The following is a 17,056-nucleotide window of genomic DNA, read 5'->3' as shown; positions in this document are numbered from 1 at the left end:
TTGTTGTGTCGGTTGTTCGGCTTTGTGTGCTTGGTGACCCAATAATCTTATTCTCGCATTAAAGAATCCGATTCTAACGAAAAGTTCGTTTTATTTTAGGATCAAAAGCTAATGGTGATGAAAAACGAGAGCTTCGCGTATGCATATACCTATAAGTACCGGCACACTAACACAACTCGCGTAAAACTGACAATAACAATTAAACAAAAACTACAAAAGAAAACACACGTTGCGCACTACTCCCCGGCAACGGCACCAAAATTTGACGTGAGGTCGAAGACTCACTCAAAAATAAACCAAATACAACTAAATAGATAGCAGTAAGTGGGTGTCGAACATAGAGAGTTTGTGGAATACGTGTTAATCAAGTAGCTTAGCAATTAAACTAATATAAAATTAAAAGACAAAATTAATCTTCAAAGTGATTTTGATTTGATTTTAATATCTAAAATAAACTAACACGAAAGTTGTAAAAGATTGATTAAACAAGCATTCCTCTCGGGGTTCAGGTTATTACTCAACACTCTTGTTAACATTCTATGGATAAACCATAATATCTCGGTTTTGCGCATATGCAATTGTTTGTGATTAGTCAAGAACTAAGTACTTGGATTCCTAGAAAGTGAGGTTGTTACTCAACAATCAATAAATACTACTAACCCTAATTCTTTCCACTAAATCTCAATTGTCAACGACACCAAGAACGCATGGTTCAAAATTAGGTTTAAACGATATAGACAAGTTACAAACAATCACACAAACATCATGATTATACTAACATAAACAATTAGATAATCAATCTAAGTTCAAGAACAAATAACATAAATGTCTTGCGATTAACCTTACATCCTAAGAGGAATACCAATGGAATTAGCCACTCATAGTTTGGATGATCATCATTGCTTCAATTGTCTTGTTCGTAAGAATCAAGCACCCAATATAATGATTACAATCACCAAAAACAATGTCTTGGACTCCAGAGATCGGCCCTAATCATTTCCAATTGAAAGATATGTCAAAAGACAACAAAAAACGGCCTAAAGTGGCCCAAACTCGGCAGTTACGAGTCAGACCGTGGGTCACGGTCGATCCACGGTGCATAGAATGACCACGGTATGGTGAAAAATGTCTGTTTGGAGCTGGGTTGACCATGGTCCACAGTGTTGACCGTGGGCCACGGTGGAGCTTTTTCTCATTTTCTTGTTTTCTTCGTATCTTTCTCGTTTCAACTCCGTTTTCTTCATCATTTTCGCCCACGTTCTCGTAATTTCATCATCTACCTCCTCCTACCAGCAAACATATGAGTAACCATAGTCAACTAATTCCATGAAATTAAGTTGGTTAAGTCAATGCATTTATATCTTTTAACTCGCTTAACGGCTTCCCTACGAGTCACTCGTCACCGCTCTCCACCACCTTGCTCCACCGCCACTCTCCACAACCATGCTCCCCTGCTGTTCTCCACCACCGTGAACCTCCGTCGTGCTCCTCCACCGCTGTTCTTCTCCATCACCTTCGTGCTCCTCCACCGCCGTGCTCCCCCATCGCTGTTCTTCTCCATCACCATCGTGCTCTTGTTTTGTTTCCTTGTTTTTTATACTTTTTTTAGTAGTTCTATATTTTTATATTAGTTTTAATTTTTTTTTAATTATTTTTGGAATTTTTTTATTTATATATATATTTTTACGTTTTTTATTATTTATTTTTTAGATTTTTTTAAATTACTTTTTTTTTATTTTATTATTATATGTTAGTAGATTGAAGGGAAATGAATAGAATGAAGAAGATTCCAATTCTAATACATATTAACCAACCAAACACATGATAGGAATTCTCAAACATTCCATTCCATTCCATTCCAATTCCAAATCCTTTAAAAAATGTCCGTGAAACAAACGCGCCCTAAATGTTTTATTTTAATTTAAAGAAAAAGGATAAAAAAATAGGCCCTGCTTGCGGTGCGCCCATATAATGTATATATATGTGAACCCTCGGATGGGCAAAAGAGAAATTGCACTAATTTTGACGTTATTTTACTAATCTCGTGAAAATAATGTTAAAAGTGGCGGAAGGTTAATCAGGCATCAAGTGGTGGCGTTGATAGCCGAAAGACAAGGGTGCATGCACCAATCAGTCAGTGTCCCGGTGGTTGAGTGTTATGCGCCTTATGTCCAAGGCTTGATGCAAAACTACTATTGAGCCGGGGGTCTCACCGGAAGCAACCTCTCTATTCTTACGGAGTAGTGGTAAGACTGTCTACATCTTACCCTCCTCAGACCCTACCATAGCTTTGCTATTGGTGGGATTTACTGAGTACGATGATGATGAAAAAGGATAATAAAAACGTATTAAAAGTACTTATAAAACTTAAATGCAAATATATCACATTCCGTTTTAGTCTAGTTGGTTAGGATACTCGGCTCTCACCCGAGAGTCCCGCGGTTCAAGTCCCGGCAACAGAAACAATATTTGATGATAAACAAATGTATCATTCCTTTTAACAAATCTTATTATTTTATTATATCTATATATGAAAATGAAGCCTTAAAACACATAATGCAAGACAACAATATGAAATTCGAAAATATTTCTCCCAACCATTGTTTAGCAGCAGAACACCATTCATGAAACAAATGAGAAGCTGCTGCTTTTATTAGTAATTTGTGCATTTGATTGAGGTTTGCACCTCGAATTCGAGTAGAAGAATTACAATAACGACCCCAAATATAAAAGTATCACACTGTGTAATGTGGGTTCACATCGATATCCAATCCTCTTAGCTTCGCGAAAGACTCTACCTTTCCTTTCAGAGTATGAAGTTCCCTTAATCTGCAAGACAACAATGAATAATGTTTGAGATCATGTATATTATGTTTGCTTTTTTTTCTATCTAATGGGCCGTGTATCGCACGGGTAAAGGAGATAACTTATGAGGAAAACGGACTAAAACTTGAAAGCCATCCAGATAACATTACATCATTTTTGTAATCTTATTTAATACACAATTTACCTTTAAAAAAAAAGTGATTCCGGTATCGAGTAGCTAGGGGCATGAATTTCTGACATGACATGGGAAAACACGACACAAACCTAAAATGAAATTCATGTGTTTGAGTATAATATAAACCGGGTTGAGTTCAGGTTGGCCCGTTTAGTTTTGTACTTGTTTGGTTATAATGTGTTTTATACCTAAACTGAATGATTACCTTATGGAAAAAATTGAAAGTAAGAGAAGTGTTGATCAAGATTCGTAGTTTAAACATAATTATTCTCGACACATTTCATCACAGAGTTTTACTATGAAAAATTTTAAAATAGAAAAAAACTTCGACCAGCCTGTTTTGTCACCTGTCATACCAAAAACGTAAATAAAAAAAGACGATATTGACCTTGCAATCTCAGCACGGCGCTTTGCTTCTTCTGCCATCATGTTTATGTCTCTGAATGTGTAGTTTTCAGCAAAAGTCTTTGTTTCAGAAGTATCAAGACCATGAAGTGTTCTTTGTTCTTTAGCCCATGCTGCTTCACGTGCTTCCTTACCAAGTCCTTTTGTGTCGTGAAAGCCGTCTGCATCAAAATTCAATAAATTATTGTAACTCAAAAAAACATGAGTGAATAAAATTTTTACTCACCTTACGGTTAATAACATGGCCCCATGCTCGCCCGCTAAGTGCATACCTAACCGCGAATTTGATTGGGTCAAGCAACATGTAGCTTAAGATATTATACAGCCATATAACTCCAGTCCAACCCCAACCAATCGCGTGGACCTTAGCAAAATCCCATGTCAGATATGCTGACATCACAGTAGCAATCTGCGAGCAAACATATTAGGAAGAGAGAAAATGAGAACTCACTCTCTAACTGAAAAAACAAAACCGTGAAATTACCAGTTGAGCTAGAATGAATGCAGCAACCAACAGAAGACCTGGCCTTTCCATGAAAGACCAACCCCTTGAGCGTGTGACGAATATTAACGCCTGGCTGATTGTGCTGACCTGGAGGTATACAGCTGATGCTAGCTTTCCTTTCCAAACTTTGTCTGTGAGAAGGTCTACATGCTTATTGAGATCATCCACATGGAAGGCATGCTGAAAAGATGATATAGTTAGAAATGTGTTTGTATGTGATAAAAAAGTATGAAGCCGGGGATGGTTCAAATACACTCAACCGGACAAGTTATGTAGCCGGTTCCGAAAACATTGGTAATAACTTTATAATCAAGCCCGAGCCTCGTTAAGAGTTACTATAATATATTTGTACTGCAAAAAAGCTGGTTCGAGTAGCCACATAGAAGAATATGACAGTCATTAGAGCAAGGTATGTGCCTATGACTATTCCAGTTGCAAATATTTCACTCAGCTTCCAGCTGTCAGGGCTCGGGGACGGATCTTTTGAAATAGTCATGATTGTACCTGAATACATCTTGGGTTAAAATCGGTTAAAGAAAACTTAATTTTTGTGTTATTTATTTTAAACCAATTATACGTGCCATCATTCAGAATGGCTATGACAAAACAAGGATTGGAGGGAAATTGAATCTGTAAAAAGAGTCAGCAGCATAAAGCCTAACTGCAAGAGAACAAGATTAAAGGTTTAAAACAATGATGGTGACATGAATAATTATTGATTATTAATGATTTAAGACTTACCACAATACGTATGGTGATCGAAACAGCATAAATCTGTTGGATAACAAAGAAGGAGAACTTTTATATTTGAGCTCAAGAAGTGAAAGTAAAAAAATAATGGTTACCGTATAGTTTTTCATTCTTTGAAAGATGGCTCGGCTGGTTAACACCGCGCTAATGATGACACTGAGGCCGGGTTCAGTTAAAACTATGTCAGAAGCGCTTCGGGCTGCATCAGTGGCATCATCGACTGCAATCCCAATGTCGGCTATCTTTAACGCAGGTGCATCGTTTACACCATCACCAGTCATTCCACAAATGTGCTTTTTACTTTGAAGAATCTTCACAATCTCATACTTGTGCTCTGTAAAACAATTCAAAGGTTTAAACAAGTGATGGTTAATAAGATTATATGTTGAACAGTTTCTTCTATTTGATGATATAATGGAAACGAGTAAGGATGTAATACCTGATAATCCAGTGATGTTGGAGATCGACATCTTCTTAATCTGATTCGGTTCCCCTTTAGGGTGTATCGGTTAGGATGGAGTTATGTGTTCTTGATGAACACGATTTGAGAGAGAGAGTTGTGGGGTGACTCTGAGGTGTTATGATTAGCCAATTAACCAACCTTAGACTCTCTAATTATCTCTCTATATATATACACCCAAGGGGAAACCTTTTAATTAGTCTTAAGGGTAAAAGCGTCCATCAAGCTTTTACCTATTATCTAATAAGGCTTATGATATTATTTGATCAATTATAATAATATAAATAATCATAAGGGCCATAAATAAATATATAAATATATTTATTCTAACATTCTCCCACTTGGCCGAGTGATTATTTATTATGAGCATTAGGTAAGCCTGCGCAGGAATTAATACTCATTTTAGTTCTAAACCCAAATGTAGCAGAGAAATACAGTCATTTAATCAGTAATCGAAACAAGACCCCCATTAATCATACTACAATCCAAATTTAAAACTTAACATTAGGATCAAATCATTCCCTTAATTTTGACTTACATATTAGTGTCTATATGTCATTAGGCTAGCGTGAACATATTAAGAGACAAGTAAATCAAGTAAGTGAGGAAACTTTTATTAATAAACGTAAGTAAGTACAATATGCCATTAAATAAGATCTTTAAATAAGCCCATTCTCGAAACAAATTCTTCGAATACTTTAGATGGGAGACCTTTTGTCATCGGATCCGCAAGCATATCTTTAGTACTTATATACTCAATACAAAGATTATTTTCCTCAATTCGTTCACGTACGAACAAAAACTTTGTATCAAGAAATAGTCCAGCGCCAGTCGAACTGTTACTGTTCGAGAAACTAACGGCAGCTGAGTTATCACAGTAAAGCTTCAATGGTCTAGAAATGGAATTGACAATTTTGAGTCCAGTGACAAGATTCCTAAGCAACATTCCCTGACAGGTAGCGTTGTAAACAGCTATGTATTCTGCCATCATGGTAGAAGTTGCAGTCAACTGTTGTTTATGACTCTTCCATGAAATAGGTCCGCCTGCTAACATAAAGATATACCCTGAAGTGGATTTCTTATCATCTTTGCATTTAGCAAAGTCAGAGTCAGAATAACCCACCACTTCCAAATGATCACTTCTTCTATAAGTCAAATTATAGTCTTTCGTCCCTTGCAGATATCTTAAGACCTTCTTAGCTGCTTTCCAATGAGCCAGACCAGGATTAGTCTGATAACGCCCAAGCATTCCAGTGATGTAGGCGATATCTGGACGAGTATAGACCTGAGCATACATAAGGCTTCCAACTACTGATGCATAAGGAGTACAGACCTGATTCCTCGCTCACATTAACTCCGATTACTCCTCTTGTACTCAATGCTGCACCGCATGTCACTGCACCAAATTCTACAGAACTTATCATACCAGAAAATGAAGTCACATTAAACGATCAATATCAACACAATGCTGAACCCGATAATCAACCCAGAAGGTCATCTAGGCCCAAAAAGCCTACTAATTTTGGTGATTATGTAACCTTTCTGGCTGAAGCTGAAGAAATGGATGATGGAAAGCTTAATGATCCTACCTCTTATCATGAAGCCATTAACAGTGATCAATCTTCTAATTGGAATAAAGCTATGACTGACGAGCTTGAATCCATGAAGCAAAATGACGTTTGGGATTTGGTTGAATTACCCAGCGGTGTCAAACCCGTAGGATGTAAATGGGTCTTCAAAACAAAACTGGATCCGAATGGAAACGTTGAATGCTATAAGGCGAGATTGGTTGCAAAAGGCTATACTCAGAAAGAGGGAATTGATTATCAAGAGACCTTTTCTCCAGTTTCTCGAAAAGATTCTTTAAGGATTGTCATGGCTCTAGTAGCTCATTATGATTTGGAGCTACATCAGATGGATGTCAAAACTGCTTTCCTTAATGGTGACTTGGATGAGGACGTGTTCATGACACAGCCTGAAGGTTTCAAACCCAAAGGGCAAGAACACTTAGTCTGCAAGTTAAAGAAATCTATATACGGGCTAAAGCAAGCATCGCGTCAATGGTATCTAAAGTTTGATGAAGTCATGAAGAAACAGGGTTTCGAAAAAAATCAAGTGGATCAATGCACCTACCTCAAGATGAGTGGGAGCAATTTTACTATTCTTGTCCTTTACGTAGATGACATTCTACTGGCAAGTAATAGCTTAGACATGTTGTGTGAGTCGAAGCACTTACTTTCGAGAAAAATTTTGACATGAAGGATCTCGGAGAGGCTTCTTACGTTATTGGCATCGAAATACACCGAGATAGACACAATGGGATCTTAGGTCTATCCCAAAGGGCCTACATTGAGCGTGTCCTAACCCGTTACAACATGAAAGATTGCAATCCCTCTGCAGCTCCAGTAGTTAAAGGAGATGTTTTTGGCTCATTCCAAAGTCCGAAAACAGAGGCTGAAAAGGCGCAAATGAGAATGATATATGAAAGTATGGGGCTGTCTTGCTGAAGCAAAGCTTTATAATCCTTTTCTAAAGAAACTTGACCCGAAAACGATCAGCTGTTTCTTTATCGGCTATCCTGATCACTCAAAGGGTTATCGCTTCTATTGTCCTTCTCACATTACTAGAATTGTAGAAACCAGGCGTGCTGCATTCCTTGAGGATTTTAAGGTCAGTGGGAGCAGTGAAAATCCTAATAGCCGATAAAGAAACAGCTGATCGTTTTCGGGTCAAGTTTCTTTAGAAAAGGATTATAAAGCTTTGCTTCAGCAAGACAGCCCCATACTTTCATATATCTTAGATTCGGTTTCCTCCCTGTCCAAAGTTCATAAGGAGTTTTAGGGACAGATTTGGAAGGAACCCTATTTAGTATATGAACAGCTGTCTTTAAGGCCTCAGTCCAGAGAAATTGAGGTAAATTAGAGTTGGCCAACATACTGCGAACCATGTTCATTAGGGTTCTATTTCTTCTCTCAGCAACACCGTTCTGCTGAGGAGTACCGGGCATGGTATATTGGTTCACAATCCCCTGGCTTTTACAAAATTCATAAAATGGGCCAGGAGCTTGTCCAATGTCAGTATGTCTACCATAATACTCACCTCCTCTATCTGATCGAACAACTTTAATTTGAAGACCTAATTGTTTTTCAACTTCAGTTTTATAGTCTTTAAAAGTTGTTAATGATTCAGATTTTTCCTTAATGAGATACAAGTACATGTAGCGTGAATAATCATCAATGAAAGTGATAAATGAATCATGTCCAGTTATTCCAGCGATAGTGTAAGGACCACTGATATCAGTGTGAATAATTTCTAATAAATTAGAACTCCTTGTAGCACCTTTCTTATTCGCTGATGTCATTTTACCTTTAAGGCATTTGACACAAGTTCCAAAATCAGTGAAATCGAGAGATGGTAAGACTTCATCCTTCACGAGTCGAGATAATCGTTCTCGTGAAATGTGGCCTAAACGTTCATGCCACAACTTAGATGAGGTTTCTAAGTCTCGTTTTCGTTTATTCTTTGTTAGTGATTCATTAAGATTATATGATAACAAAGACTTGGTAAAATCATCATCCAATTCTAATTTATAGAGACCATCCAGATAGCCAAAACCAACAACTTTAGATTCAAAGCTAATAGTAAGTTTGCCATGACCATGAGAAATTACATAACCGTCATTGTCTAACTTTATTCCTGATACAAGATTCCTGGTAATTTCAGGAATATATAAGGTATCATAAAGTTTAATACAAAACCCAGTTCTCATGCGTAATTCAAAAGTTCCCACAGCCTTGACTACTAGAGGCTTTCCATTAGGCATCTTTAGTGTTCTTCGGTTTCCCTCCAGCTTCTGGATTGTAAGGAATCCCTGTAAAGAATTGGATACATGAACAGTTGAACCGTTATCAACCCACCAAGTATTAGATGGAACTTCTAAATTAAAGGACTCAAGTATCATAAAGAGATCATTACCTTTCTTAGCCAGCCATTCCTTAAATTTTGGGCAGTCCTTCTGCTTATGATCTGTCAGACGACAGAACTTGCAGAAAAACTTCCCTGAAGGATTCTTAGAGCTGGAGGCAGTGCTTGTACTTGGATTGTTTTTCTGGAACTTAGAAGCAGCTTTCTTTTTGAAACTTCCTTTCCGCTTCTTGAAATTATCGGTAGTCATAAGGTAAGCCATCTCAGGTTTGTCCACTTTCTGACGTTCCTCTTCTTGGACACACATAACGATCAACTCACTCATTGACCATTTTTCTTTCTGTGTGTTGTAATTGACTTTAAAAGTCTCATAAGAAGCAGGAAGAGAAGTCATAATGAATTGGACTAAGAAACCCTCACTGATTGACATGTCCAAGTCTTTAAGCTTGTTCGACGTGTCTTGCATCATCATGATGTGCTCACGAATACCGCTCCTTCCATCATACTTTGTAGTCACCAACTTAAGCATAAGAGTGCAAGCATGTGCCTTAGACGTTCCCTTGAATTGTTCCTCCACAGAAGCCAGATAAGTCTTGGCGATAGTTGAATCAGGAATGGCTCCTCTGATGGTAGCAGTAATAGAGTTCTTGATCAGCATAAGTGACATCCTGTTACACTTCTCCCACCTTTCATGAGCAAGTTTTTGTTCAGCTGTGCTCTTATCAGTAAGAGCAGGAGGAGCTTCATGTCTGAGCGCGTGATCATAGTCCAGCATACCAAGTGTCAGCGTAAGGGAGTCTTTCCAAGCAGTAAAGTTAGCGCCAGTCAAGGTTTCAATCCCACAGTTGGGAGCTGATGGAAATAAGATGAGAAAATAAGATACTAATCTAAATAAGGCATCTAGTTGGAAACTTAAGGAAGAATTTAGAGTGATCTAAGGGCACTTAATCTAAAGCAGGCAAACAAGTAAGGACCATTATATAAGGAAGCTGTGATATAGTCTATTATAAAACACCAAAATAACAGACTTAAATTAAGTTCTACTTAAATAAAAACACATCACCGTTGGGCAGAAGTGAATATATTCAAGCAATTATGAAAATTAAAGTTTTGTGCAAAATTAATTGTAACACATCACCGTTGGGCAGAAGTGAGACAATTAAGATTTTAGGCACTAAGTAGGTTCGCAATGCACTAAGTATAACACATCACCGTTGGGCAGAAGTGAAAACTTTTGTGTATTTAAGGCAAAACTAAAATCACGCGAATGTCTGATAATGTTAGGACATACACTTTTAAGTGACATACTTAATTAGACTTAAATAACAATATTAGGTTACACATCACCGTTGGGCAGAAGTGAACTAGAAGTGTTATTTAAGTTAAGTAATTTAACGGGGGGTGCGGGGGGCAGCGCCCCCTGCTTGGGTTCGGGTGCAAAATTTTGCTACCCCTTAAAAAAAAACAAACAGGGCCCCTTAATCAGTTAGGTTATCATAAGGGTTTCTGATCATCTCGCAACATCTAAGATATAAGAGAAGTTGCGATTACTTCGAAATAATGTTGCGAATTTGGTTAGGGGATTTTAGATGTTGCGGATAGTGAGGTCATAAGTAATGTTGCGATTGATGCTTTATAAGAGATGTTGCGAATGATGTTGTTGCGATGTAATCAGCATTGTTGCGATTTGAAGTACTCGCAACATAATTGTTGCGATTAAGAGTACTCGCAACATAAGGTAATACTCGCAACATCTCAAGGCTGATCGCAACATCCATAGGTAATACTCGCAACATCTTAAGCACTCGCAACATTAGTGACCTTTCACAACATGTGTCCCTTTCGCAACATTTTGTGATGCCAGGTTCTGATTCGCAACATAATTAGTGGATAATCGCAACATGTTACTCGCAAGATTTAAAGCACTCGCAACATAGTTGTTGCGATTAAGAGTACTCGCAACATCATGCGATTTCGCAACATCTTGTTTGTTGCGATTGGAGTCCATTTGTTGCGAATGGATGCCTTGATTCGCAACATTAGCAGAATTCGAAAAATTAATTTTAATCAACCTGATAACCTATTTCCTAATTTTAAGGGATTTGGGAGATTCTGTTAAAATTTTAGATTATCTCAAAATTTAATAAGATTTCAAAATAATATCTTTTATTTTATTTAAAAGATTTTGAAATTAAATTTAGAGATAACATTATCTCTTTAACAGATTTCAGTTTCCTAAGTTAATCCAAATTAGTGTTAGTTTTTCGAAAATTATGATGTTCATCAAGAACATCTTCGAAAATAAGAACAGTTTCAAAAAATAATGAAACTGATAATTCGATTATTTTATCAGATTAATAACACTGGAATCGAAATCTTAACGTTTTGTAAAACAGATTTCGAAAATAATCAGGTTTTGATAATAAACAGGTTTTAATCAGACCTGACAATTCGTTGGAAGTAATACGAACATCAAATCCAATCAATTTTATGATGATGATCAAAACCGTAAACATAAGGGTTTTAAACAAAAATTCGTTTCCGATTTTAATTCCAGTTTTATGGACATCGAAGAAACTGATTAATCAACATCATGCTTTGATACCACATGTTGAACAGTTTCTTCTATTTGATGATATAATGGAAACGAGTAAGGATGTAATACCTGATAATCCAGTGATGTTGGAGATCGACATCTTCTTAATCTGATTCGGTTCCCCTTTAGGGTGTATCGGTTAGGATGGAGTTATGTGTTCTTGATGAACACGATTTGAGAGAGAGAGTTGTGGGGTGACTCTGAGGTGTTATGATTAGCCAATTAACCAACCTTAGACTCTCTAATTATCTCTCTATATATATACACCCAAGGGGAAACCTTTTAATTAGTCTTAAGGGTAAAAGCGTCCATCAAGCTTTTACCTATTATCTAATAAGGCTTATGATATTATTTGATCAATTATAATAATATAAATAATCATAAGGGCCATAAATAAATATATAAATATATTTATTCTAACATTATAACCATAAATGGCTACCTGGAAAAACACCAGCAAAACCATCGGCTTTTTCAATAAGTTCATCAACGGGTAAAGCTGCAACGAGTTGATCCTTATTATCACCAAGTAATGATGATGAAGGATACATGTTAACACCCATTCCTAACCGTCTCCCCATTTCCTTTGCAATTGCCAGCTGATCACCTGAAAATATTCCGCGCAACCTTAAAAGACTATGTCAGTGCTAGACACACAAATGACTATTCACTTTGAACAACTATGTATGTATAAGTTACAAACATATAATGCAAGGTTTTTAAAGTTTCATTTATGACCCTCTAAGAATTACAAAGCATACCCCTCCACTTAATTAATCCTACAACTATTTACGCATAAGTTACAAGCACATAATGCAAGTTGTCAATGTTTAATTTTAGCCCCTCTAAAAATTACAAAGCATACCCCTCCACTTTAATTAAACCTGCCATTTAGACCTTGGACCTTTTCAAATGTATTTTTTGGCAAATCATAGGTTGAGAAGTCTTCTATTTATAAGCTTTCTTCTTTTCCGATTTTTTGTTTTATAACTTTTAAAATAGGATGTTTATAAAATTCTGAATATGTCGTTGCAGCGTGCTTATTGTTGTCTACGTTTTGATGTAAGTTCCGTCTAAACAGAGTTGTGCGCAATAATGTGCAAGGCATCTACGCACCTATGTACACATGATATAAAAGATAAAATATAGGTAAGAACAACAAACCTGTGATCATCTTAACACTAACTCCAAGGTCTAAAGCTCTTCTAATTGTCTCGGCACTATCATGACGAGGTGGATCAAATAAAGGAAGTAGGCCCACAAATTCCCATGGCCCACCAGGACTATCTTTACTATTAGCAGGTACTTCCTGTATTAAACAAATTTAAAATAATAAAAAAGAAATAATACAGTATTAATATCTCTAAACAATTTATACCTGACGAGCTACACCAAGAGATCGAAGCCTACGTTCAGCAAATTTGTCAATGACCGAATGCACCCGATTTTCAATCTCAGATTTGTTCCTTGCCAGATTCAAAATCTAACAATTTACAAGAAATTATAAAGTCAACATGACATTTGACTTGTTGCCCGCTTATCTTCTGTCTTCTGTCTTAATGTAAACACTACTTTATAAATGTTATAAATTCGTAATAAAGACCCTTTCAAATGAGTTTGAAATACAACCTGCTCTGGTGCACCTTTGCTAACTCTATGCATCTTTCCAGCTCCATCAATGTAAGTCAAAGCGGTCCTCTTATCAGTTGGATTAAATGGAAGGAAGTGTACTTCTGTAATTCCAGATCGCGCCTTGCGAAATTCATAATAATAATTTTATATAGTATTGTTTAATCGTGATTTGATTAACTTATCTTGTGTAGCGGAATAATAAGAATACCTCTTTAGGATCAGCCAGCATTGATACTATAGCAGTGTCAATGGCATCTTGATTTTCTAATCTTGATGCTCTAGCAGCCATTAACACAACTGTGTCTTTATCAACACCACTTGCAAAAACCTGCATAATCGCTTTTTAATCATGAAATAGTAATAGTACTTATATAAAATAATATTAACAACTCAACAAAAATTATTACAAAAATTATTTAGTAAACATAAATGTTAAATACAAACTATAAACAAATATATAGTTTTCATAGTCATCAGGTAGGCGAATAGCGTAAGTATATTCCGGCGACACAAAAGAAAAAAAATTTAGTTTTAATATAACTCCGAGATCAGGTACCATACAGTAACACAAAACCAAATATTAGTACAAACACTAACCATATACTGTATCGATTATGGCAGTTTAACAGTTCGGTGCACGTACTGCAAGAATACCGAAGGATACCGAAAACGACTTGTATCAAAACCGAAAAGCATAAACACGAGTACCAAACCCCTGGTTACAATACCAAAAACACTTTATTCTGAATAAAACTCCGTTTCAATAAAGTTTATATCGGAATGTTGAAAAAGACAAACATAAGTGTGAATCTAGATTTTTTTTTAAAGTTAGCGAACACAAGTTATTAGAGAAAAAACATATTAGTAACAAAATTAAATGGGTCAGAGATGTTATTACTAACAGTACTATAAGGGTAAAATTGAAACTTTGAAAAAGAAAAGGGTTTTTTGGGAGGGTACAACTGTTCACCAAGTTACAATTTGTTCTTAGTAAAGTGAAATGAAATCATACTAAGAGCATGATTGCATGACAAAACGAAACAAATGTAGAAAATAAAAAATAAATTTACCTCAATCAAATTTTTGTCAACAGTAAGTTTGTTAAGAGTTAGAGTTCCAGTTTTATCACTACACAAAACGTCCATTCCCGCCATTTCTTCAATAGCAGTCATCTTCTTTGTAATAGCTCCTTGTTGAGATAATCTGTGGGATCCAATGGCCATTGTAACAGATAAAACAGTTGGCATTGCAATTGGGATACCACCAATGAGAATAACCAGAAGATTATCAATTCCTTCACGGTAATCCCGATGTTGAAAAGCGAATATCACGACTAACTCAATGGCCATCCCGATCGCAATTGAGCATATGCAGAAGTTACCAATTGCAGTCAAAACTTTCTGAAAGTGACCCACGTGTGTCGTGCTGTTAACAAGATGAGCCGCTTTGCCAAAAAATGTGTGGGCCCCCGTGGCAATAACAACCGCCTCGATTTCACCTTGCTTGCATGTGGACCCCGAGTACACACCATCACCTGGATTCTTGGACACTGGCTGTGATTCACCAGTGAGAGCTGACTGCAGACAGTTTAAAAAGTCAACTAAATATGCATTTCATTAAAAAGTAGTGTTTACATCGATAAAGATGGCAAACGGGCAACAAGCTGCGTCGCTAGCTCTTTCTGGATAAGTTGTTTAAAAATAACATTCATAAAACGTGGAGTCATAACATTACTATTCATGACCCGTTAAACACGACTAAGTCAACTATATGATTGTTGTTTGAAAAGTTAATAATAACTAAGTTTAAGTTGTTACTTGATCAATCTTTAAAGGGTCTCCTTGAAGCAATCGTGCATCAGCGGGAATGATGTCACCGAGCTTGATGCTGATAATGTCACCAGGTACAAGTACTGATGCATCCTCTTCGTTCCATTTCCCGTTGCGTTAAACCTAACGGGATTAAATGTTTTATATTAAAAAGAAGCTATTTAATTGACATATTAGTGTTACTAGACATGTAAATCAATGTACACTTGCTTTTGAATGAGGGTGCTGGGATAAGAATAACTAGGGGTGTGCACGAAACTGAAATATCCGATGCAATCGAACCTAATAAAAAATGACATTTTTGTTTTGTTTTTTTCAGAAACCGACTTTTCGTTTTGGTATTGGTTTTGATATTAACCAAAAACTGAAAAAACCGGTTTTAAGTAATTTATAAGAAATTAATAAATGTTGTAAACTAAAAGTTTTAGATCCAATTGTGCATTAATCAATTAATCATTAATTAATATGAAAAATAAAAAAATATATAAAACCTGGCCCAAATTCTTAATTTTGGCCATTTTTTTAGCTGGTAAAATCGAAGCTGAACTGAACCCATTGTGCGAAAACAGAAAAACTCGAAACCGAACTGTTTACAAAAACCCAAAAAAAAAGGGGTTTTTGGTTTAGTTTGAGCCCAAAACAACCCATGCACACTCCTACGATATAACTTTACAGAATTACAGTGTTTCTTAATTATAATTATTAACACTTAAGTATTTGTGACTCTTTTCTTAGAAAAGATTAAAACAAAAGGTGGTATAAAATCAAACGAACTTAACTAGACCCGATTCAACTGTGATGACCCGTTACCCATATTATAAAAATGCAGTAACTAATCATGTTTAGGTGGTGTTAATTTTCTTTTTTTTTTCGTACAAATTATTCAAGGCGTGCGTACCTTAGCTTTTGGAGCCAAACGAGCCATGAGGGCTGCAGCTGCATTTCCAGCATTATTTTCTTCTACAAAACTTATGGTTGAATTGATAAGCAGAAGTATCAATATCCCACCAAAATCATGATAGTCAGCAGGTTGTTTCTCTTTCTGGAAACAATCATTGCAAATGCAAGAATTTGAAAACAATATAGTTTTGTATACAATCATATAATAAATGTTGATACTTAAAAAAAAAATAAAAATAAGATACACAAATTGACTAACCCCTCCCCTTGCCATAGTAATAGCCATGATTGCTGCTGCTTCCATGACCCAAGATAGAGGGTTCCACATAAACCCCAAAAATTTCAGAAATTTGTTTTCCTGCAAAATTTAATGATTATTTATATGCTTAAAAAATGAAAAATCATTCACATGTAAGCCTTTTTTTCAATCAAACCCTTTTCTCTTCCAACTTATTGTAGCCAAACATATTCAAACGCTTTTCAACCTCATCTGAGTTGAGCCCTTCTTTTGTGCATTTTAACTTGTCGAAAACTTCTTCCATTGGTATATTTTCCTGCAAAACGGAGTTATTTTTAGGGTTTACCAATTAATGATCTGGTTTAGCTTTAATAATTGAGTAATGATTGCAACAGTTTTTTACTAATACATCACATTTTGCAAAATGTCCCATGTGTGGCATAACGCCCCTAGGCGTGACTGCGCATGGTCTTAGTTAGTACTTGCTTTGTTACTATCCCTCTAGAAGCTTCTCAGATCATTTGATCAAGATACTCTAAGAAACTTTTGAACATATCAAACATAAACTACGTAAAAGCAAAGTAATGCAACTTAAAGTATGATACTAGAACTGTAAGTTGCTAAACTCAAGTAATAATTATAAGGAGGTACCAAATCAACAGCTTCTTTGTTAATTGCCTCAAGAGCAACTGCCTTATCCTCCTCCATTTTCGGACGAGCCCTTATATCATGAAAAAACGAAACCACCCTTGATCGAGTATGAGTGTAGTAGGAGAAGAACAATGAAGTGTGGAGGGGGGAGGGGTGGCAATGCGA

General features: G+C 36.2%; 1 pseudogene across 1 annotated transcript; it reads right to left on the bottom strand.

Annotated features, from left to right (window-relative positions):
- Positions 1–2,735: 2,735 nt before the first annotated feature.
- On the bottom strand, positions 2,736–16,948 carry LOC143602081 (plasma membrane ATPase 1-like; annotated as a pseudogene). The gene is made up of 19 exons (XR_013147764.1): positions 16,892–16,948; positions 16,437–16,556; positions 16,262–16,360; positions 16,001–16,144; positions 15,091–15,225; positions 14,344–14,850; positions 13,482–13,601; positions 13,271–13,393; positions 13,020–13,124; positions 12,806–12,950; positions 12,084–12,248; positions 4,757–4,995; positions 4,653–4,685; positions 4,493–4,572; positions 4,264–4,415; positions 3,891–4,091; positions 3,633–3,815; positions 3,390–3,567; positions 2,736–2,829 (listed from the first exon to the last, which is right to left on the bottom strand). The product of XR_013147764.1 is annotated as a plasma membrane ATPase 1-like (transcript).
- Between the last annotated feature and the right edge of the window lie 108 nt (positions 16,949–17,056).

This window comes from Bidens hawaiensis, unplaced genomic scaffold (assembly GCF_021521415.1).
Source record: "Bidens hawaiensis isolate Kalapana, Puna unplaced genomic scaffold, B.hawaiensis_p1.1 tig00057879_1, whole genome shotgun sequence".
In the NCBI taxonomy this organism is placed as follows: domain Eukaryota; kingdom Viridiplantae; phylum Streptophyta; class Magnoliopsida; order Asterales; family Asteraceae; genus Bidens; species Bidens hawaiensis.
Note: the sequence above shows the minus strand (reverse complement) of the source record. Positions and strands in the feature narration are given on the sequence as shown.